The 22,650-nt window shown below is 46.6% G+C and overlaps 1 protein-coding gene and 16 non-coding genes across 17 annotated transcripts in view; 8 read left to right on the top strand and 9 right to left on the bottom strand.

The window, feature by feature from the left end:
- apoea (apolipoprotein Ea) overlaps positions 1–22,650 on the bottom strand; it is a 335,076-nt gene that overhangs the window by 11,720 nt on the left and 300,706 nt on the right. The gene's annotated exons all lie outside the window — the stretch shown is intronic.
- trnae-cuc (transfer RNA glutamic acid (anticodon CUC)) lies at positions 385–456 on the top strand. Its single transcript has one exon. It is a non-coding gene; the product is annotated as a tRNA-Glu (tRNA).
- Positions 543–631, bottom strand: trnay-gua (transfer RNA tyrosine (anticodon GUA)). Its single transcript is given in 2 exon segments — positions 543–578; positions 595–631. It is a non-coding gene; the product is annotated as a tRNA-Tyr (tRNA).
- Positions 6,699–6,770, top strand: trnae-cuc (transfer RNA glutamic acid (anticodon CUC)). The gene has a single exon. It is a non-coding gene; the product is annotated as a tRNA-Glu (tRNA).
- On the bottom strand, positions 6,857–6,945 carry trnay-gua (transfer RNA tyrosine (anticodon GUA)). Its single transcript is given in 2 exon segments — positions 6,857–6,892; positions 6,909–6,945. It is a non-coding gene; the product is annotated as a tRNA-Tyr (tRNA).
- On the top strand, positions 8,301–8,372 carry trnae-cuc (transfer RNA glutamic acid (anticodon CUC)). Its single transcript has one exon. It is a non-coding gene; the product is annotated as a tRNA-Glu (tRNA).
- On the bottom strand, positions 8,459–8,547 carry trnay-gua (transfer RNA tyrosine (anticodon GUA)). The gene is given in 2 exon segments: positions 8,459–8,494; positions 8,511–8,547. It is a non-coding gene; the product is annotated as a tRNA-Tyr (tRNA).
- On the top strand, positions 9,903–9,974 carry trnae-cuc (transfer RNA glutamic acid (anticodon CUC)). Its single transcript has one exon. It is a non-coding gene; the product is annotated as a tRNA-Glu (tRNA).
- On the bottom strand, positions 10,061–10,149 carry trnay-gua (transfer RNA tyrosine (anticodon GUA)). Its single transcript is given in 2 exon segments — positions 10,061–10,096; positions 10,113–10,149. It is a non-coding gene; the product is annotated as a tRNA-Tyr (tRNA).
- Positions 10,851–10,922, top strand: trnae-cuc (transfer RNA glutamic acid (anticodon CUC)). The gene has a single exon. It is a non-coding gene; the product is annotated as a tRNA-Glu (tRNA).
- Positions 11,009–11,097, bottom strand: trnay-gua (transfer RNA tyrosine (anticodon GUA)). Its single transcript is given in 2 exon segments — positions 11,009–11,044; positions 11,061–11,097. It is a non-coding gene; the product is annotated as a tRNA-Tyr (tRNA).
- On the top strand, positions 12,453–12,524 carry trnae-cuc (transfer RNA glutamic acid (anticodon CUC)). Its single transcript has one exon. It is a non-coding gene; the product is annotated as a tRNA-Glu (tRNA).
- trnay-gua (transfer RNA tyrosine (anticodon GUA)) lies at positions 12,611–12,699 on the bottom strand. Its single transcript is given in 2 exon segments — positions 12,611–12,646; positions 12,663–12,699. It is a non-coding gene; the product is annotated as a tRNA-Tyr (tRNA).
- On the top strand, positions 14,055–14,126 carry trnae-cuc (transfer RNA glutamic acid (anticodon CUC)). Its single transcript has one exon. It is a non-coding gene; the product is annotated as a tRNA-Glu (tRNA).
- On the bottom strand, positions 14,213–14,301 carry trnay-gua (transfer RNA tyrosine (anticodon GUA)). The gene is given in 2 exon segments: positions 14,213–14,248; positions 14,265–14,301. It is a non-coding gene; the product is annotated as a tRNA-Tyr (tRNA).
- On the top strand, positions 16,965–17,036 carry trnae-cuc (transfer RNA glutamic acid (anticodon CUC)). The gene has a single exon. It is a non-coding gene; the product is annotated as a tRNA-Glu (tRNA).
- trnay-gua (transfer RNA tyrosine (anticodon GUA)) lies at positions 17,123–17,211 on the bottom strand. Its single transcript is given in 2 exon segments — positions 17,123–17,158; positions 17,175–17,211. It is a non-coding gene; the product is annotated as a tRNA-Tyr (tRNA).

Genomic DNA, 22,650 nt, shown 5'->3' with positions numbered 1-22,650 from the left:
CTATGCACACACAATCACATACTCGTGAATACCTAAAGGCAAATAGTCTTAGCTAATCCACCTACTGGAATGGATTTGATAAGCAATAGGAAACCAGAGAACCTGGAGGAAAACCACTTGGACACAACGGGTGTACACGCACGGAAACTCCACAAAGACTGCAAACTGGCGAGCCTGCAGCTGTGAGGTGGGACCGCTTTAAAACCTTTTGATACAGGCTGTACAGACATGTTGTGGATCTTATAACGAATTAGTTGAAATTGTGTTCAGCCAGGCGTTAGGGTTATGGTTAGGGACAGGCCTAACCCTAAACCGAAATTCGGCACTGGAGGCCTTCGAGGCTACTCTGCCCAGCCACTCGAGGCCCACACCATGGACCGTCTCTCCCTGGTGGTCTAGTGGCTAGGATTCGGCGCTCTCACCGCCGCGGCCCGGGTTCGATTCCCGGTCAGGGAAGCCTGCTGTTTTGTACCGCTTTATGCGACTGTAGGAGCTGTGTCAAAAGCCATATATAAACCTCCTTGAAACGCTGTCAAAAGCCTTCCTTCGAGCCGGATTTGAACCAGCGACCTAAGGATATCAGTTTGTAAGCACCTACAGTCCTCCGCTCTACCAACTGAGCTATCGAAGGGAGATCACTAGCAGCCCTCTCTTCAGCGACCTTGCAAAAGGGAGCCCTGACCATTTGTAGTTCCCGCTTGCTCTTCATGAACCATGTTGTGCAGCGATTTCAGGGAGCGCTCGACCATTTAGCACTGGGGCCTATAAAAGTTTTTGTCGATGCTGGACCTTCAACTTTACAATTTCGTGTCTTTCCAATGTGAGGGTCAATAACCTTCAAATTTGAACATTTTTGTTGATCGATGCACATACCTCTTCTCGTGTAGACCAGAATGGTGAGCTACAGGAATACTACAGCCCCTATGGGCCGCCACTCCTCGCCAAGCACTATGCACACACAATCACATACTCGTGAATACCTAAAGGCAAATAGTCTTAGCTAATCCACCTACTGGAATGGATTTGATTCAATTCAATTCAATTCAAGTTTATTTGTATAGCGCTTTTTACAATGGACATTGTCACAAAGCAGCTTTACAGAACATAAACATAAAACAAAAGATAAACATAAGGAGAAGTATAAAGAATTAATATAATAAAAATTCAAGATATATACAGTTCACAGTGTGTATGTATGTATGTATGTGTGTATGTGTATTTGTCCCCAATGAGCAAGTCTGAGGGCTCAGGCAACAGTGGCAAGGAAAAACTCCCTTAGATTGGTAAAGGAAGAAACCTTGAGAGGAACCAGACTCAAGGGGAACCCATCCTCATATGGGTGACACTAGATGGTGTGGTTACAAATATACAAGTATTACAGAGTCCAACTGGAGCCGGTAGATCTGTAGATGTCTCAGGGTTCTCACAGAGTCAGCCTTGTCTCAGTGGAGGTCCAGAAATTTCAACGCACGGAAGACGATCTTAGCATGGGTGTCTCAGCATGGGTAGAAAAAGAGAAGAGAAGAGCAGTGCAGAGGGATTAACATATCTGCTGTTCATAAGAATGTGCAAGTCTAGTGTGATAGTGCACAATATTTATGGGATGTATTATGTGTACGCCTGACTAAAGAGATGAGTTTTCAATCTACATTTAAACTGTGAAAGTGTGTCTGAGCCCCGAACACTATCAGGAAGACTATTCCAAAGTTTGGGAGCTAAATAAGAGAACGCTCTTCCGCCTTTAGTAGACTTAGATATTCTGGGGACTACCAGGAGTCCTGAGTTTTGTGATCTCAGAGAGCGTGAAGGATTGTAACGTGTTAGAAGACTAGTTAGATACATGGGAGCTAAACCATTAAGAGCCTTGTACGTAAGTAGCAGCAGTTTGTAATCAATTCTAAACTTAACAGGTAGCCAGTGTAGAGATGATAAAATTGGGGTTATATGGTCATACTTTCTTGTCCTAGTGAGAACTCTGGCCGCTGCATTTTGGACTAACTGTAGCCTATTTATTAAAGATGCAGGACAACCACCTAGTAATGCATTACAATAGTCCAGTCTAGAGGTCATGAAAGCGTGAACTAGCTTCTCAGCATCAGATACAGACAGGATGTTTCTCAGCTTGGCAATATTTCTGAGGTGGAAGAAGGCTGTTTTTGTGGTTTGGGCGACGTGATTTTCAAAAGACAAGTTACTGTCTAATATAACACCCAGGTCTTTCACTGTCGAGCTACTAGTAACAGTACATCCCTCTAAATGGAAATTAAGTTGTGAGAGTTTCTGTGTACTAGTTTTTGGGCCTATAAGTAGTGTTTCTGTCTTATCAGAGTTTAACAACAGAAAGTTACAGCTCATCCAGTCTTTTATCTCTCTAAGGCATTGAGTTAATTTCGACAATTTAGTTATTTCATCTGGTTTTGAGGAGATGTATAACTGTGTGTCGTCGGCATAGCAATGGAAGCTAATCCCATGTCTTCTAATAATGTTCCCTAATGGAAGCATGTATATCGAGAAAAGCAGAGGTCCTAGAACTGATCCTTGAGGGACCCCATAATTAACTGGTAATAAGCTGGAGGATTCACCATTTAATTCTACAAAATGGTATCGATCAGACAGGTAGGATCTAAACCAACTTAAAGCCTGTCCATGAATACCTGTGTAATTTTGTAAGCGATCTAGGAGAATGTTGTGATCTATAGTGTCGAATGCAGCACTAAGGTCAAGTAGAACTAATAGTGACATACAGTCTTTGTCCGAAGCTAAGAACAAGTCGTTTGTAACTTTAACAAGTGCAGTTTCTGTGCTATGATGGGGCCTGAAACCTGACTGAAACTCTTCGAGGATATTGTTCTCCTGTAAGAAGGAGCTCAGTTGAACAGACACAACCTTTTCTAGTATTTTAGACATAAACGGAAGGTGTGAAATCGGTCTGTAATTTGAAAGTCCATTAGGATCTAAATTAGGTTTCTTAATGAGTGGCCTAATAACTGCCAACTTGAAGGATTTAGGGACGTGACCTAAAGATAACGAGGAGTTAATGATATTAAGAAGAGGCTCACCGGCTTTATGTAACACTTCTTTCAGTAGTTTAGTTGGAATGGGGTCTAGTGAACAAGTTGTTGATTTAGCTGTAGTAATAAGTTTAACTAACTCTTCCTGACCTGTACTTGTAAAGCAATGTAGTTGTGTGTTTAGAACCTTAGGTGAGACCGGGATGCTAGTTGCTCTTATGTGTTGAGCGTCACCTATTTTATTCCTGATACTTTCGATTTTATCAGTGAAGAATCTCATAAAATCGTCACTACTGAACTGTGATGGAATTGTGTGTTCAGATTTTTGGTTTTTTGTTAGTCTAGCTACTGTGCTAAATAAAAACCTGGGATTGTTCTGGTTATTTTCTATGAGTTTGCTCAGGTGCTCAGCCCTGGCTGCTTTTAGAGCCTGTCTATAGCTGGACATACTTTCCTTATATGCAATTCTAAAAACCTCTAATTTAGTTTTTCTCCACTTTCGCTCGAGGTTACGGGTCTCTCTCTTGAGGGTGTGAGTATGACTATTATACCATGGTGCAAGCGTTTTATCTCTAACCTTCTGTAATCTGATTGGGGCAACAGTGTCTAGTGTGCTAGTGAACATAGCGCCTATGCTGTTAGTAATTTCATCTAGGTCGTCTGTGTTTAAGGGTGCAGTAAGAAGTCCAGACAGATCAGGCAGGTTATTTGTGAATCTGTCTTTAGTGGTCGGAATAATAGTTCTACCGAGACGATAACGTGGTGAAACGCAGTTAGCCTGTTCTACAGGTAGTGTGTACATTATGAGATAATGGTCTGTGATATCATCACTTTGAGGAATGATATCTATATCAGTGACATCTATTCTGTGTGATATTATTAAATCTAGTGTATGATTACGACGGTGAGTTGCTCTAGTGACGTTTTGTTTGAGCCCAAGTGAGTTTAATAAGTCCATGAATGTGAGTCCTAGCGCATCATTTGTGTCGTCAACATGAATGTTAAAATCTCCTACAATTAATGCTTTATCAAAGCTAACCAGTAGGTCAGAAAGAAAATCTGTGAATTCTCTAAGAAAATCGGTGTAGGGCCCTGGTGGTCTATACACGGTCGCTAGTGCAAGAGACATCAGGGATTTTTGTTTCGTGTGCGTGTGCGATAGTGTAACATTAAGGACAAGCACTTCAAAAGACTTAAATCTATACTGTGTTCTCTGGGTAACAGTAAGGCAATCGTTAAAGATAGTGGCGACACCACCTCCACGACCAGTCTGTCGAGGCTCGTGCTTATAGATATAACCTGATGGTGTAGACTCATTTAGACCGATGTAGTCATTTGGTTTAATCCAGGTTTCGGTGAGGCATAATGCAGTAAGGCTATTGTCTGAGATTATTTCATTTATGATAAGTGCTTTGGGTGTAAGTGATCTAATGTTCAGAAGCCCAAATTTTAGGAACTGTTTTTGTTTGTTTCTTTGGCATTTTTCTGGTCTAATTACAGTAAGATTATTTCGAGAACGTCTTACATAATTACTTTTTAATCTCACTGCTCGGGGAACAGACACAGTTTCTATGGGGAGAGGTATGTGTGCATTTGTATCGATGTGTTGAGGTGAAGGATGGCTATTGAAATTTAAATTTAAGGCGTAGTTTACCAGTCAGAAGGTATGCAGCGCCCTGGAGATGTGGTCCGAGAGGATCTCCGCTCCAACTCTGCTGGGGTGCAGGCCGTCAGCGCGGAACAGCCTAGGACGCTCCCAGAAAACATTCCAGTTATCAATAAAGTGTAGATTCTGAGCCGGACACCATGACTGAAGCCATTCATTAAAAGCAAAAAGTCTACTAAACCTTTCAATTCCTCGCTGGTACGTTGGAAGTGGTCCGGACACGATGATCCTCGCCGTGGGCGCTGTGCTGCGAACCGTCTCCACCAGGGTCTTGAAGTCTCTCTTCAGGATCTCCGACTGCCTCAGGCTGGTGTCGTTCGAGCCGGCGTGAAGAACCACAGCTCCGGTGTTTCTGCTCACGACCCTAGGTACCTGTGCAGCGACATCAAGAACAGCGACATATTGCTTATTTGATAAGCAATAGGAAACCAGAGAACCTGGAAGAAAACCACTTGGACACACCGGGTGTACACGAACGGAAACTCCACACAGACTGCAAACTGGCGAGCCTGCAGCTGTGAGGTGGGACCGCTTTAAAACCTTTTGATACAGGCTGTACAGACATGTTGTGGATCTTATAACGAATTAGTTGAAATTGTGTTCAGCCAGGCGTTAGGGTTATGGTGCACCTACAGTCCTCCGCTCTACCAACTGAGCTATCGAAGGGAGATCACTAGCAGCCCTCTCTTCAGCGACCTTGCAAAAGGGAGCCCTGACCATTTGTAGTTCCCGCTTGCTCTTCATGAACCATGTTGTGCAGCGATTTCAGGGAGCGCTCGACCATTTAGCACTGGGGCCTATAAAAGTTTTTGTCGATGCTGGACCTTCAACTTTACAATTTCGTGTCTTTCCAATGTGAGGGTCAATAACCTTCAAATTTGAACATTTTTGTTGATCGATGCACATACCTCTTCTCGTGTAGACCAGAATGGTGAGCTACAGGAATACTACAGCCCCTATGGGCCGCCACTCCTCGCCAAGCACTATGCACACACAATCACATACTCGTGAATACCTAAAGGCAAATAGTCTTAGCTAATCCACCTACTGGAATGGATTTGATAAGCAATAGGAAACCAGAGAACCTGGAAGAAAACCACTTGGACACACCGGGTGTACACGAACGGAAACTCCACACAGACTGCAAACTGGCGAGCCTGCAGCTGTGAGGTGGGACCGCTTTAAAACCTTTTGATACAGGCTGTACAGACATGTTGTGGATCTTATAACGAATTAGTTGAAATTGTGTTCAGCCAGGCGTTAGGGTTATGGTTATGGTGCACCTACAGTCCTCCGCTCTACCAACTGAGCTATCGAAGGGAGATCACTAGCAGCCCTCTCTTCAGCGACCTTGCAAAAGGGAGCCCTGACCATTTGTAGTTCCCGCTTGCTCTTCATGAACCATTTTGTGCAGCGATTTCAGGGAGCGCTCGACCATTTAGCACTGGGGCCTATAAAAGTTTTTGTCGATGCTGGACCTTCAACTTTACAATTTCGTGTCTTTCCAATGTGAGGGTCAATAACCTTCAAATTTGAACATTTTTGTTGATCGATGCACATACCTCTTCTCGTGTAGACCAGAATGGTGAGCTACAGGAATACTACAGCCCCCATGGGTCGCCACTCCTCGCCAAGCACTATGCACACACAATCACATACTCGTGAATACCTAAAGGCAAATAGTCTTAGCTAATCCACCTACTGGAATGGATTTGATAAGCAATAGGAAACCAGAGAACCTGGAGGAAAACCACTTGGACACAACGGGTGTACACGCACGGAAACTCCACAAAGACTGCAAACTGGCGAGCCTGCAGCTGTGAGGTGGGACCGCTTTAAAACCTTTTGATACAGGCTGTACAGACATGTTGTGGATCTTATAACGAATTAGTTGAAATTGTGTTCAGCCAGGCGTTAGGGTTATGGTTAGGGACAGGCCTAACCCTAAACCGAAATTCGGCACTGGAGGCCTTCGAGGCTACTCTGCCCAGCCACTCGAGGCCCACACCATGGACCGTCTCTCCCTGGTGGTCTAGTGGCTAGGATTCGGCGCTCTCACCGCCGCGGCCCGGGTTCGATTCCCGGTCAGGGAAGCCTGCTGTTTTGTACCGCTTTATGCGACTGTAGGAGCTGTGTCAAAAGCCATATATAAACCTCCTTGAAACGCTGTCAAAAGCCTTCCTTCGAGCCGGATTTGAACCAGCGACCTAAGGATATCAGTTTGTAAGCACCTACAGTCCTCCGCTCTACCAACTGAGCTATCGAAGGGAGATCACTAGCAGCCCTCTCTTCAGCGACCTTGCAAAAGGGAGCCCTGACCATTTGTAGTTCCCGCTTGCTCTTCATGAACCATGTTGTGCAGCGATTTCAGGGAGCGCTCGACCATTTAGCACTGGGGCCTATAAAAGTTTTTGTCGATGCTGGACCTTCAACTTTACAATTTCGTGTCTTTCCAATGTGAGGGTCAATAACCTTCAAATTTGAACATTTTTGTTGATCGATGCACATACCTCTTCTCGTGTAGACCAGAATGGTGAGCTACAGGAATACTACAGCCCCTATGGGCCGCCACTCCTCGCCAAGCACTATGCACACACAATCACATACTCGTGAATACCTAAAGGCAAATAGTCTTAGCTAATCCACCTACTGGAATGGATTTGATAAGCAATAGGAAACCAGAGAACCTGGAAGAAAACCACTTGGACACACCGGGTGTACACGAACGGAAACTCCACACAGACTGCAAACTGGCGAGCCTGCAGCTGTGAGGTGGGACCGCTTTAAAACCTTTTGATACAGGCTGTACAGACATGTTGTGGATCTTATAACGAATTAGTTGAAATTGTGTTCAGCCAGGCGTTAGGGTTATGGTTATGGTGCACCTACAGTCCTCCGCTCTACCAACTGAGCTATCGAAGGGAGATCACTAGCAGCCCTCTCTTCAGCGACCTTGCAAAAGGGAGCCCTGACCATTTGTAGTTCCCGCTTGCTCTTCATGAACCATTTTGTGCAGCGATTTCAGGGAGCGCTCGACCATTTAGCACTGGGGCCTATAAAAGTTTTTGTCGATGCTGGACCTTCAACTTTACAATTTCGTGTCTTTCCAATGTGAGGGTCAATAACCTTCAAATTTGAACATTTTTGTTGATCGATGCACATACCTCTTCTCGTGTAGACCAGAATGGTGAGCTACAGGAATACTACAGCCCCCATGGGTCGCCACTCCTCGCCAAGCACTATGCACACACAATCACATACTCGTGAATACCTAAAGGCAAATAGTCTTAGCTAATCCACCTACTGGAATGGATTTGATAAGCAATAGGAAACCAGAGAACCTGGAGGAAAACCACTTGGACACAACGGGTGTACACGCACGGAAACTCCACAAAGACTGCAAACTGGCGAGCCTGCAGCTGTGAGGTGGGACCGCTTTAAAACCTTTTGATACAGGCTGTACAGACATGTTGTGGATCTTATAACGAATTAGTTGAAATTGTGTTCAGCCAGGCGTTAGGGTTATGGTTAGGGACAGGCCTAACCCTAAACCGAAATTCGGCACTGGAGGCCTTCGAGGCTACTCTGCCCAGCCACTCGAGGCCCACACCATGGACCGTCTCTCCCTGGTGGTCTAGTGGCTAGGATTCGGCGCTCTCACCGCCGCGGCCCGGGTTCGATTCCCGGTCAGGGAAGCCTGCTGTTTTGTACCGCTTTATGCGACTGTAGGAGCTGTGTCAAAAGCCATATATAAACCTCCTTGAAACGCTGTCAAAAGCCTTCCTTCGAGCCGGATTTGAACCAGCGACCTAAGGATATCAGTTTGTAAGCACCTACAGTCCTCCGCTCTACCAACTGAGCTATCGAAGGGAGATCACTAGCAGCCCTCTCTTCAGCGACCTTGCAAAAGGGAGCCCTGACCATTTGTAGTTCCCGCTTGCTCTTCATGAACCATGTTGTGCAGCGATTTCAGGGAGCGCTCGACCATTTAGCACTGGGGCCTATAAAAGTTTTTGTCGATGCTGGACCTTCAACTTTACAATTTCGTGTCTTTCCAATGTGAGGGTCAATAACCTTCAAATTTGAACATTTTTGTTGATCGATGCACATACCTCTTCTCGTGTAGACCAGAATGGTGAGCTACAGGAATACTACAGCCCCTATGGGCCGCCACTCCTCGCCAAGCACTATGCACACACAATCACATACTCGTGAATACCTAAAGGCAAATAGTCTTAGCTAATCCACCTACTGGAATGGATTTGATAAGCAATAGGAAACCAGAGAACCTGGAAGAAAACCACTTGGACACACCGGGTGTACACGAACGGAAACTCCACACAGACTGCAAACTGGCGAGCCTGCAGCTGTGAGGTGGGACCGCTTTAAAACCTTTTGATACAGGCTGTACAGACATGTTGTGGATCTTATAACGAATTAGTTGAAATTGTGTTCAGCCAGGCGTTAGGGTTATGGTTATGGTGCACCTACAGTCCTCCGCTCTACCAACTGAGCTATCGAAGGGAGATCACTAGCAGCCCTCTCTTCAGCGACCTTGCAAAAGGGAGCCCTGACCATTTGTAGTTCCCGCTTGCTCTTCATGAACCATTTTGTGCAGCGATTTCAGGGAGCGCTCGACCATTTAGCACTGGGGCCTATAAAAGTTTTTGTCGATGCTGGACCTTCAACTTTACAATTTCGTGTCTTTCCAATGTGAGGGTCAATAACCTTCAAATTTGAACATTTTTGTTGATCGATGCACATACCTCTTCTCGTGTAGACCAGAATGGTGAGCTACAGGAATACTACAGCCCCCATGGGTCGCCACTCCTCGCCAAGCACTATGCACACACAATCACATACTCGTGAATACCTAAAGGCAAATAGTCTTAGCTAATCCACCTACTGGAATGGATTTGATAAGCAATAGGAAACCAGAGAACCTGGAGGAAAACCACTTGGACACAACGGGTGTACACGCACGGAAACTCCACAAAGACTGCAAACTGGCGAGCCTGCAGCTGTGAGGTGGGACCGCTTTAAAACCTTTTGATACAGGCTGTACAGACATGTTGTGGATCTTATAACGAATTAGTTGAAATTGTGTTCAGCCAGGCGTTAGGGTTATGGTTAGGGACAGGCCTAACCCTAAACCGAAATTCGGCACTGGAGGCCTTCGAGGCTACTCTGCCCAGCCACTCGAGGCCCACACCATGGACCGTCTCTCCCTGGTGGTCTAGTGGCTAGGATTCGGCGCTCTCACCGCCGCGGCCCGGGTTCGATTCCCGGTCAGGGAAGCCTGCTGTTTTGTACCGCTTTATGCGACTGTAGGAGCTGTGTCAAAAGCCATATATAAACCTCCTTGAAACGCTGTCAAAAGCCTTCCTTCGAGCCGGATTTGAACCAGCGACCTAAGGATATCAGTTTGTAAGCACCTACAGTCCTCCGCTCTACCAACTGAGCTATCGAAGGGAGATCACTAGCAGCCCTCTCTTCAGCGACCTTGCAAAAGGGAGCCCTGACCATTTGTAGTTCCCGCTTGCTCTTCATGAACCATGTTGTGCAGCGATTTCAGGGAGCGCTCGACCATTTAGCACTGGGGCCTATAAAAGTTTTTGTCGATGCTGGACCTTCAACTTTACAATTTCGTGTCTTTCCAATGTGAGGGTCAATAACCTTCAAATTTGAACATTTTTGTTGATCGATGCACATACCTCTTCTCGTGTAGACCAGAATGGTGAGCTACAGGAATACTACAGCCCCCATGGGTCGCCACTCCTCGCCAAGCACTATGCACACACAATCACATACTCGTGAATACCTAAAGGCAAATAGTCTTAGCTAATCCACCTACTGGAATGGATTTGATAAGCAATAGGAAACCAGAGAACCTGGAGGAAAACCACTTGGACACAACGGGTGTACACGCACGGAAACTCCACAAAGACTGCAAACTGGCGAGCCTGCAGCTGTGAGGTGGGACCGCTTTAAAACCTTTTGATACAGGCTGTACAGACATGTTGTGGATCTTATAACGAATTAGTTGAAATTGTGTTCAGCCAGGCGTTAGGGTTATGGTTAGGGACAGGCCTAACCCTAAACCGAAATTCGGCACTGGAGGCCTTCGAGGCTACTCTGCCCAGCCACTCGAGGCCCACACCATGGACCGTCTCTCCCTGGTGGTCTAGTGGCTAGGATTCGGCGCTCTCACCGCCGCGGCCCGGGTTCGATTCCCGGTCAGGGAAGCCTGCTGTTTTGTACCGCTTTATGCGACTGTAGGAGCTGTGTCAAAAGCCATATATAAACCTCCTTGAAACGCTGTCAAAAGCCTTCCTTCGAGCCGGATTTGAACCAGCGACCTAAGGATATCAGTTTGTAAGCACCTACAGTCCTCCGCTCTACCAACTGAGCTATCGAAGGGAGATCACTAGCAGCCCTCTCTTCAGCGACCTTGCAAAAGGGAGCCCTGACCATTTGTAGTTCCCGCTTGCTCTTCATGAACCATGTTGTGCAGCGATTTCAGGGAGCGCTCGACCATTTAGCACTGGGGCCTATAAAAGTTTTTGTCGATGCTGGACCTTCAACTTTACAATTTCGTGTCTTTCCAATGTGAGGGTCAATAACCTTCAAATTTGAACATTTTTGTTGATCGATGCACATACCTCTTCTCGTGTAGACCAGAATGGTGAGCTACAGGAATACTACAGCCCCTATGGGCCGCCACTCCTCGCCAAGCACTATGCACACACAATCACATACTCGTGAATACCTAAAGGCAAATAGTCTTAGCTAATCCACCTACTGGAATGGATTTGATAAGCAATAGGAAACCAGAGAACCTGGAAGAAAACCACTTGGACACACCGGGTGTACACGAACGGAAACTCCACACAGACTGCAAACTGGCGAGCCTGCAGCTGTGAGGTGGGACCGCTTTAAAACCTTTTGATACAGGCTGTACAGACATGTTGTGGATCTTATAACGAATTAGTTGAAATTGTGTTCAGCCAGGCGTTAGGGTTATGGTTATGGTGCACCTACAGTCCTCCGCTCTACCAACTGAGCTATCGAAGGGAGATCACTAGCAGCCCTCTCTTCAGCGACCTTGCAAAAGGGAGCCCTGACCATTTGTAGTTCCCGCTTGCTCTTCATGAACCATTTTGTGCAGCGATTTCAGGGAGCGCTCGACCATTTAGCACTGGGGCCTATAAAAGTTTTTGTCGATGCTGGACCTTCAACTTTACAATTTCGTGTCTTTCCAATGTGAGGGTCAATAACCTTCAAATTTGAACATTTTTGTTGATCGATGCACATACCTCTTCTCGTGTAGACCAGAATGGTGAGCTACAGGAATACTACAGCCCCCATGGGTCGCCACTCCTCGCCAAGCACTATGCACACACAATCACATACTCGTGAATACCTAAAGGCAAATAGTCTTAGCTAATCCACCTACTGGAATGGATTTGATAAGCAATAGGAAACCAGAGAACCTGGAGGAAAACCACTTGGACACAACGGGTGTACACGCACGGAAACTCCACAAAGACTGCAAACTGGCGAGCCTGCAGCTGTGAGGTGGGACCGCTTTAAAACCTTTTGATACAGGCTGTACAGACATGTTGTGGATCTTATAACGAATTAGTTGAAATTGTGTTCAGCCAGGCGTTAGGGTTATGGTTAGGGACAGGCCTAACCCTAAACCGAAATTCGGCACTGGAGGCCTTCGAGGCTACTCTGCCCAGCCACTCGAGGCCCACACCATGGACCGTCTCTCCCTGGTGGTCTAGTGGCTAGGATTCGGCGCTCTCACCGCCGCGGCCCGGGTTCGATTCCCGGTCAGGGAAGCCTGCTGTTTTGTACCGCTTTATGCGACTGTAGGAGCTGTGTCAAAAGCCATATATAAACCTCCTTGAAACGCTGTCAAAAGCCTTCCTTCGAGCCGGATTTGAACCAGCGACCTAAGGATATCAGTTTGTAAGCACCTACAGTCCTCCGCTCTACCAACTGAGCTATCGAAGGGAGATCACTAGCAGCCCTCTCTTCAGCGACCTTGCAAAAGGGAGCCCTGACCATTTGTAGTTCCCGCTTGCTCTTCATGAACCATGTTGTGCAGCGATTTCAGGGAGCGCTCGACCATTTAGCACTGGGGCCTATAAAAGTTTTTGTCGATGCTGGACCTTCAACTTTACAATTTCGTGTCTTTCCAATGTGAGGGTCAATAACCTTCAAATTTGAACATTTTTGTTGATCGATGCACATACCTCTTCTCGTGTAGACCAGAATGGTGAGCTACAGGAATACTACAGCCCCTATGGGCCGCCACTCCTCGCCAAGCACTATGCACACACAATCACATACTCGTGAATACCTAAAGGCAAATAGTCTTAGCTAATCCACCTACTGGAATGGATTTGATAAGCAATAGGAAACCAGAGAACCTGGAAGAAAACCACTTGGACACACCGGGTGTACACGAACGGAAACTCCACACAGACTGCAAACTGGCGAGCCTGCAGCTGTGAGGTGGGACCGCTTTAAAACCTTTTGATACAGGCTGTACAGACATGTTGTGGATCTTATAACGAATTAGTTGAAATTGTGTTCAGCCAGGCGTTAGGGTTATGGTTATGGTGCACCTACAGTCCTCCGCTCTACCAACTGAGCTATCGAAGGGAGATCACTAGCAGCCCTCTCTTCAGCGACCTTGCAAAAGGGAGCCCTGACCATTTGTAGTTCCCGCTTGCTCTTCATGAACCATTTTGTGCAGCGATTTCAGGGAGCGCTCGACCATTTAGCACTGGGGCCTATAAAAGTTTTTGTCGATGCTGGACCTTCAACTTTACAATTTCGTGTCTTTCCAATGTGAGGGTCAATAACCTTCAAATTTGAACATTTTTGTTGATCGATGCACATACCTCTTCTCGTGTAGACCAGAATGGTGAGCTACAGGAATACTACAGCCCCCATGGGTCGCCACTCCTCGCCAAGCACTATGCACACACAATCACATACTCGTGAATACCTAAAGGCAAATAGTCTTAGCTAATCCACCTACTGGAATGGATTTGATAAGCAATAGGAAACCAGAGAACCTGGAGGAAAACCACTTGGACACAACGGGTGTACACGCACGGAAACTCCACAAAGACTGCAAACTGGCGAGCCTGCAGCTGTGAGGTGGGACCGCTTTAAAACCTTTTGATACAGGCTGTACAGACATGTTGTGGATCTTATAACGAATTAGTTGAAATTGTGTTCAGCCAGGCGTTAGGGTTATGGTTAGGGACAGGCCTAACCCTAAACCGAAATTCGGCACTGGAGGCCTTCGAGGCTACTCTGCCCAGCCACTCGAGGCCCACACCATGGACCGTCTCTCCCTGGTGGTCTAGTGGCTAGGATTCGGCGCTCTCACCGCCGCGGCCCGGGTTCGATTCCCGGTCAGGGAAGCCTGCTGTTTTGTACCGCTTTATGCGACTGTAGGAGCTGTGTCAAAAGCCATATATAAACCTCCTTGAAACGCTGTCAAAAGCCTTCCTTCGAGCCGGATTTGAACCAGCGACCTAAGGATATCAGTTTGTAAGCACCTACAGTCCTCCGCTCTACCAACTGAGCTATCGAAGGGAGATCACTAGCAGCCCTCTCTTCAGCGACCTTGCAAAAGGGAGCCCTGACCATTTGTAGTTCCCGCTTGCTCTTCATGAACCATGTTGTGCAGCGATTTCAGGGAGCGCTCGACCATTTAGCACTGGGGCCTATAAAAGTTTTTGTCGATGCTGGACCTTCAACTTTACAATTTCGTGTCTTTCCAATGTGAGGGTCAATAACCTTCAAATTTGAACATTTTTGTTGATCGATGCACATACCTCTTCTCGTGTAGACCAGAATGGTGAGCTACAGGAATACTACAGCCCCTATGGGCCGCCACTCCTCGCCAAGCACTATGCACACACAATCACATACTCGTGAATACCTAAAGGCAAATAGTCTTAGCTAATCCACCTACTGGAATGGATTTGATAAGCAATAGGAAACCAGAGAACCTGGAAGAAAACCACTTGGACACACCGGGTGTACACGAACGGAAACTCCACACAGACTGCAAACTGGCGAGCCTGCAGCTGTGAGGTGGGACCGCTTTAAAACCTTTTGATACAGGCTGTACAGACATGTTGTGGATCTTATAACGAATTAGTTGAAATTGTGTTCAGCCAGGCGTTAGGGTTATGGTTATGGTGCACCTACAGTCCTCCGCTCTACCAACTGAGCTATCGAAGGGAGATCACTAGCAGCCCTCTCTTCAGCGACCTTGCAAAAGGGAGCCCTGACCATTTGTAGTTCCCGCTTGCTCTTCATGAACCATTTTGTGCAGCGATTTCAGGGAGCGCTCGACCATTTAGCACTGGGGCCTATAAAAGTTTTTGTCGATGCTGGACCTTCAACTTTACAATTTCGTGTCTTTCCAATGTGAGGGTCAATAACCTTCAAATTTGAACATTTTTGTTGATCGATGCACATACCTCTTCTCGTGTAGACCAGAATGGTGAGCTACAGGAATACTACAGCCCCCATGGGTCGCCACTCCTCGCCAAGCACTATGCACACACAATCACATACTCGTGAATACCTAAAGGCAAATAGTCTTAGCTAATCCACCTACTGGAATGGATTTGATAAGCAATAGGAAACCAGAGAACCTGGAGGAAAACCACTTGGACACAACGGGTGTACACGCACGGAAACTCCACACAGACTGCAAACTGGCGAGCCTGCAGCTGTGAGGTGGGACCGCTTTAAAACCTTTTGATACAGGCTGTACAGACATGTTGTGGATCTTATAACGAATTAGTTGAAATTGTGTTCAGCCAGGCGTTAGGGTTATGGTTATGGTGCACCTACAGTCCTCCGCTCTACCAACTGAGCTATCGAAGGGAGATCACTAGCAGCCCTCTCTTCAGCGACCTTGCAAAAGGGAGCCCTGACCATTTGTAGTTCCCGCTTGCTCTTCATGAACCATTTTGTGCAGCGATTTCAGGGAGCGCTCGACCATTTAGCACTGGGGCCTATAAAAGTTTTTGTCGATGCTGGACCTTCAACTTTACAATTTCGTGTCTTTCCAATGTGAGGGTCAATAACCTTCAAATTTGAACATTTTTGTTGATCGATGCACATACCTCTTCTCGTGTAGACCAGAATGGTGAGCTACAGGAATACTACAGCCCCCATGGGTCGCCACTCCTCGCCAAGCACTATGCACACACAATCACATACTCGTGAATACCTAAAGGCAAATAGTCTTAGCTAATCCACCTACTGGAATGGATTTGATAAGCAATAGGAAACCAGAGAACCTGGAAGAAAACCACTTGGACACACCGGGTGTACACGAACGGAAACTCCACACAGACTGCAAACTGGCGAGCCTGCAGCTGTGAGGTGGGACCGCTTTAAAACCTTTTGATACAGGCTGTACAGACATGTTGTGGATCTTATAACGAATTAGTTGAAATTGTGTTCAGCCAGGCGTTAGGGTTATGGTTATGGTGCACCTACAGTCCTCCGCTCTACCAACTGAGCTATCGAAGGGAGATCACTAGCAGCCCTCTCTTCAGCGACCTTGCAAAAGGGAGCCCTGACCATTTGTAGTTCCCGCTTGCTCTTCATGAACCATTTTGTGCAGCGATTTCAGGGAGCGCTCGACCATTTAGCACTGGGGCCTATAAAAGTTTTTGTCGATGCTGGACCTTCAACTTTACAATTTCGTGTCTTTCCAATGTGAGGGTCAATAACCTTCAAATTTGAACATTTTTGTTGATCGATGCACATACCTCTTCTCGTGTAGACCAGAATGGTGAGCTACAGGAATACTACAGCCCCCATGGGTCGCCACTCCTCGCCAAGCACTATGCACACACAATCACATACTCGTGAATACCTAAAGGCAAATAGTCTTAGCTAATCCACCTACTGGAATGGATTTGATAAGCAATAGGAAACCAGAGAACCTGGAGGAAAACCACTTGGACACAACGGGTGTACACGCACGGAAACTCCACAAAGACTGCAAACTGGCGAGCCTGCAGCTGTGAGGTGGGACCGCTTTAAAACCTTTTGATACAGGCTGTACAGACATGTTGTGGATCTTATAACGAATTAGTTGAAATTGTGTTCAGCCAGGCGTTAGGGTTATGGTTAGGGACAGGCCTAACCCTAAACCGAAATTCGGCACTGGAGGCCTTCGAGGCTACTCTGCCCAGCCACTCGAGGCCCACACCATGGACCGTCTCTCCCTGGTGGTCTAGTGGCTAGGATTCGGCGCTCTCACCGCCGCGGCCCGGGTTCGATTCCCGGTCAGGGAAGCCTGCTGTTTTGTACCGCTTTATGCGACTGTAGGAGCTGTGTCAAAAGCCATATATAAACCTCCTTGAAACGCTGTCAAAAGCCTTCCTTCGAGCCGGATTTGAACCAGCGACCTAAGGATATCAGTTTGTAAGCACCTACAGTCCTCCGCTCTACCAACTGAGCTATCGAAGGGAGATCACTAGCAGCCCTCTCTTCAGCGACCTTGCAAAAGGGAGCCCTGACCATTTGTAGTTCCCGCTTGCTCTTCATGAACCATGTTGTGCAGCGATTTCAGGGAGCGCTCGACCATTTAGCACTGGGGCCTATAAAAGTTTTTGTCGATGCTGGACCTTCAACTTTACAATTTCGTGTCTTTCCAATGTGAGGGTCAATAACCTTCAAATTTGAACATTTTTGTTGATCGATGCACATACCTCTTCTCGTGTAGACCAGAATGGTGAGCTACAGGAATACTACAGCCCCTATGGGCCGCCACTCCTCGCCAAGCACTATGCACACACAATCACATACTCGTGAATACCTAAAGGCAAATAGTCTTAGCTAATCCACCTACTGGAATGGATTTGATAAGCAATAGGAAACCAGAGAACCTGGAAGAAAACCACTTGGACACACCGGGTGTACACGAACGGAAACTCCACACAGACTGCAAACTGGCGAGCCTGCAGCTGTGAGGTGGGACCGCTTTAAAACCTTTTGATACAGGCTGTACAGACATGTTGTGGATCTTATAACGAATTAGTTGAAATTGTGTTCAGCCAGGCGTTAGGGTTATGGTTATGGTGCACCTACAGTCCTCCGCTCTACCAACTGAGCTATCGAAGGGAGATCACTAGCAGCCCTCTCTTCAGCGACCTTGCAAAAGGGAGCCCTGACCATTTGTAGTTCCCGCTTGCTCTTCATGAACCATTTTGTGCAGCGATTTCAGGGAGCGCTCGACCATTTAGCACTGGGGCCTATAAAAGTTTTTGTCGATGCTGGACCTTCAACTTTACAATTTCGTGTCTTTCCAATGTGAGGGTCAATAACCTTCAAATTTGAACATTTTTGTTCCCCCATGGATTGGTTTGAAAAAGGAAACCAAAACCCTTTAAAACCATTTGCAATGGGGAAATACAAAGTTTTAAAGGGCCCCAAATGGGGGGGGAAACCCAAATTTTGAACAGGGTGTAACTTTTGGGAAACTCCCGGGGAAATGGGACAAGGTTTTAGTGCCCCTAATTCCGCTTCCCAACTATACCAAAAATAAAAAAGTTTTAAACCCGGGAATTTGAAAAAGGAACCAAACCAAAAAAATCCCGGGGTTCAGGTTTTCCCCAGCATGGGAGCGCCACCGGGACCCCCCCCGGGGCTTAAAATTTTTCGGCGCTTAAACCCTTGGGGTTTTCCCGGTGGGAAAACCCAATTTGATTTTTGGACAAAACCAAACCCCTTTTAAACCCCTGAAACCCTAAAAAGCCCCCCCGGGTGCCCCTCCCTGAAGATTGCCCCACCCCCCCTAAATCCCGGGGGGGGAAATTTTGACCCCTTTTAGGGTTGAAAAAAACCCAAAATTTTGGCCCCCTTGCCTTTGTCACGTCGGAAATAACAAATCCTGGGTTTCGGTAAAGGGGGGACCTAATTTTTTAACGTTTAAAAAGGGGGCTTTCCCCTTTTGAAATTTTTTTGTCGAAAAAACTTTTGGGTTGGAAAACCCCGTAAAAATTTTGGGGTTCAGCACTTCCCCCTCAAGGAAACCAAAAAGTTCCCCTGGTGGTTAGGGGGGGACCGGCCTACCCCGGGCCCCTGGGTTAAAAAATTTCCCGAAAAACGGAAATGGTTTTGTATTTTTCACCTTGGAAAAAACCTTAAAAATTTTGGGGAAAACCCAACAATTTTTGAGGGTTAGGGCCTTGGGTTTATTTTGGGCACCTACAGTTTTTGTTTGGTTACAAAGGGGAATTTTAGCACCTTTAGGTTTGGAAAAAGGGGCCCTCCCCTTTGACCCCCCCGGGTTTATGAACCTTTTTCGCGATTTCGGGGGCCCCCGGGGACATTTCCTTTTATAAAATTTTGTGAGCGGATTTTCAAAACTTTCGCCAATTGGGGCAATCCTTAAAATTGTTTTTTTGGACGTTACTTCCCCTTTTGTTCCAAATGGGGCTACAAATTTAACAGATGGGCCCCCCTCCTCGAAGCCATGAACCAAAACATCTCGGTCCAAAGGCTTTCAAGCAAATCCCCATAAATTTTTTGAAAACCAAAAAAAAACCAAAACCCCGGAAAAAAGGGGAAAAAAGGTGAACGACGGAAAAAACAACTGAAAAGGGGGTCCTGGGGGGCCCCCAAATTTTGGATGGGGGCTGACGAATTTGGACTTTAAAAATTTTTAAAAAATTTTTGGTTGAGTTTGGGTTTTTTTTTGGGAAGGGTTTTAAAAACCGTTTTTGGAGGGGGGCCTGGGGCCTCTCCCGCCCCCAAAAAGGCCGCCCCCGACCCTTTGCCCTTTTTGGGCAAGGGACCACAACCCGGGGCCCCCCTTTGTTTTCGTCGGGACCCCCCTTTTTCGGGCTTTTAAGTGGGGGGCAAAACCAAATTAAATTTTTTTGAGGGAAAACCCCTTCCTTCCCGTTTGACAAAGGAATTTTTTGGGCCCCGGGGGTCCCCCAAAAACCCTGCCAAGGGGCCTATGCACCCCTCACACGGGGAATACCTAAAAAAATGGTTTGCTTCATTTTCGGGAAGGGTTTGTTTTTAAAAGGAAACCAAAACCCTGGGGAAAAAAAAACTACACAACGGGTGTCCCGCAGGAAAACCCAAAGTGAACCCTGGAGGGAGTTTTTTTTTGGGATTTAAAACCCTTGTGGCCCCCCCCCCCAAAGTTTGGGAAAAAACCCAAATTAGTTTGGGAAAATTTGGCCCCCTGGGGAAAAAAAAGGGGAGGAAAGGGGACCCGGCCAACCCTTAAACCGAAAAAATTGCAGGGGGCCCCCTTTGGGGGGGCCTCTTTTTTTGCGCCATTTGGGAGGCAAAACAAAAAAAAGTTTCCCCTTTTGGGGTCTTTTAGGGCCCTACCCCCCCCGGGGCCCCCTCGCCGGGGGGGAACCCCCCTTTTTTAGTTTTAAAAATCCCCCCGAAGGTGCCCGGGTTTTTAAAAACCGGTGAGGTTTAAAAGGGGTTTTAACCAAAACCTGGGTTAAAATTTGGGAGCCCTCTTTAAATTTTTTTTTAAAAATTGGGGGGTTTAACTTCAGTTTTTTTTGGAATTAAAATCCGGGGTAGGATTGGGCACGGGGAAACCCAAAGGTGTTGATCGATCCGCCCCCCGACAATACATTCCCCCTTGGGTTTGTTTTTTTCCTTCCCCCCTTTTTGTCCCTCCCCTTGTGGAAAACCAAATGGGCATTTTTTAAAAACCATAAAAATTTTGTGAAAGCCCCCAGTGGTAAAAGCTCCCGGAAAACCCAAGCCGGGGCAAAACGGAAAAGGGAAATTTTTAGCCCCTTGGAAATTTGGGAAACCCCAATAAAAAAACCCGGAGGCCTTTGGAAGAAAACCTTTTGGGCCCCCCCCCGGGTTCCTTTTTTTGGGCGGGAAGGGGCCTCCCGGTGGAGTGGGATTTTACTTTTTTGTCGGCTTTACGCTGTTTGGAAACCAAAAAATTTAAAAGTGAAAACTTGGGGTTTGGGCCCCCCTTGGGAAAGTTTGGGCCCCTACACCCCTGATACCAAGATATGGGGGTTACAAGCCCCCTTTAGGATTGCAAAGGACCCGGACCTTTTTGGGGGCCCTTGTTTTAAAACCATTTTTAAGGACGGGACCCACCAAGCACGGGGGCCTAAAAGTTTTTGGTCGGACCTTCCTTTAAAATTTGTGTTTTTTCCAAATGTGGGGTCAAAAATTCAATTTGAAATTTTTGTTACAGCATTATTTGTGAACCCAGTTGGGGCTCCAATACACGCCCCATGGGCCCTTCTTCCCCACCTTGCAAAACTACATTGTGTCCTGGCTGTTTTTAAAAACCCTTTTGGGAATGGAGGGAAACTAAAAACCAAAGACTGGGGAAAAAATTTTGGACAAACCTTAACACAATCCCCAAGAGCAAAGGGCATGACTTGGGGGGACCCGTTTTTTTTTAAATACCTTAAGACGGGTTGGATTTTAAAAAATTGGGAAATTGGTTCGCCAGCTTGGGAAAGGGCCCCAGCCTTTTGCTTAAATACTAAAGGGGAATTTTCCTAGCACCCTTTTTAAGGATTGAAAAGGGACCGATTTTGACCCTTGCCCAAACTTTGTCACGACGGGAAACCCGACCTTTAACGGGGGCCCAAAAAATTTTTGTGAGTGGACCCCTTTAAATTTGTGCTTTCAATGTGGGGTCAAAAAAAATTAAATTTAAAATTTTTTTGGGGATGTACCCTCCCCCCGGGCCCAAATGGGGCCGGGAATACTCAGCCCCAGCCCACCCTCCCCAAAAAAGCCCAACAATATATTGGTCCTTTTGGAAAAAGGTTTGGCTTCCAAAAAAAGGATTTGTGCATAAAAACCAAAAAAATGGGGGGAAAACCTTGGACAACGGTTTCCGGGGGAAAATAACCTAAATGGCACCTGGTGGAGGGGGCCCCTTTTTCCTTTTGCCAAGGGAGTTTTGGGGAAAAAAAATTTTGTAAATTTGCACCCGGGCTTATTATGGTATTGGGCCCGTTGCTTCCCAAATACTGAAGGAAAAAGACCCCCTTTTGGGACCGAAAAGGGGGGCCCCCTTTTTGACCCCGGGTTTCAAAACCCTTTTCACGATTTCGGGGGAGCCTCACCTTTTAGGGGGGGCCTTTAAAAAAATTTTGTGTTTTCCCCTTTAACAAATTTTGGTCTTTAAATTAGGGTAATTTTAAAGGGCTTTTTTGGATGTGCAAAATTTTTCCCTCTGAACCCAAAGGGTACAGGGGGAATTCAGCCCCCGGGGGTCGCCCCCCCCTGAAGCACAGACCCCCTCCATCCGGAACCTGGCAAAATTTGGGGACCCCCCTCGGGAAAGGATTTGTGCAATAAAAAAGCGGGGAAAAACCCTTAAAAAGGGGGTGTCCAAAAAACCCCAAAAACTCAAAGGGGGACTGGGTGAGGGGGGCCCCCTTTTTTAAAACCTTTTGAACAGGTTAAGCATGGGGGATTTTAAAGATTTTTTAAAATTTTAAACCCGGTTTTATTAGGTTAGGGGGGCCAAACCCCAAAACCAAAATGGATGGACCTGAGGACCCCCAGACCGGGAAAAACCCCTTTTTTTCCCCGGGGGTCACTAACCCCCCCCCAAAAACCCCCGGGCCCCGGGCGACCCCGGCGGGGGAAAGGGGTTTTTTTCCCTTTTATCGTGTAGGGGCTTTTAAAAGATTATAATTTTGAAAGCGCAAAAGTTTTTTCGACCCCTTTAACCCAACCCTAGGTTTCTTTGAAAGCCCTACTCCCCGTTACCAAACACATGGGAATCTCCCGTTTTTTGTTGAAAAGGACCCGCCTTTGTACCCGGGCCCTTCTCCCTTTGGGGACGTTTGGGACCCCGTTTTAACGGGGGCCCTTAAAATTTTGTATTCCCTTTTAAATTTTACAAATTCTTTTTTTCCAATTGGGGGGTAAAAC

The sequence above is a fragment of the Tachysurus vachellii genome, chromosome 3, assembly GCF_030014155.1.
Source record: "Tachysurus vachellii isolate PV-2020 chromosome 3, HZAU_Pvac_v1, whole genome shotgun sequence".
In the NCBI taxonomy this organism is placed as follows: Eukaryota; Metazoa; Chordata; class Actinopteri; order Siluriformes; family Bagridae; genus Tachysurus; species Tachysurus vachellii.
This window is presented reverse-complemented; position numbering and strand designations above follow the sequence as displayed.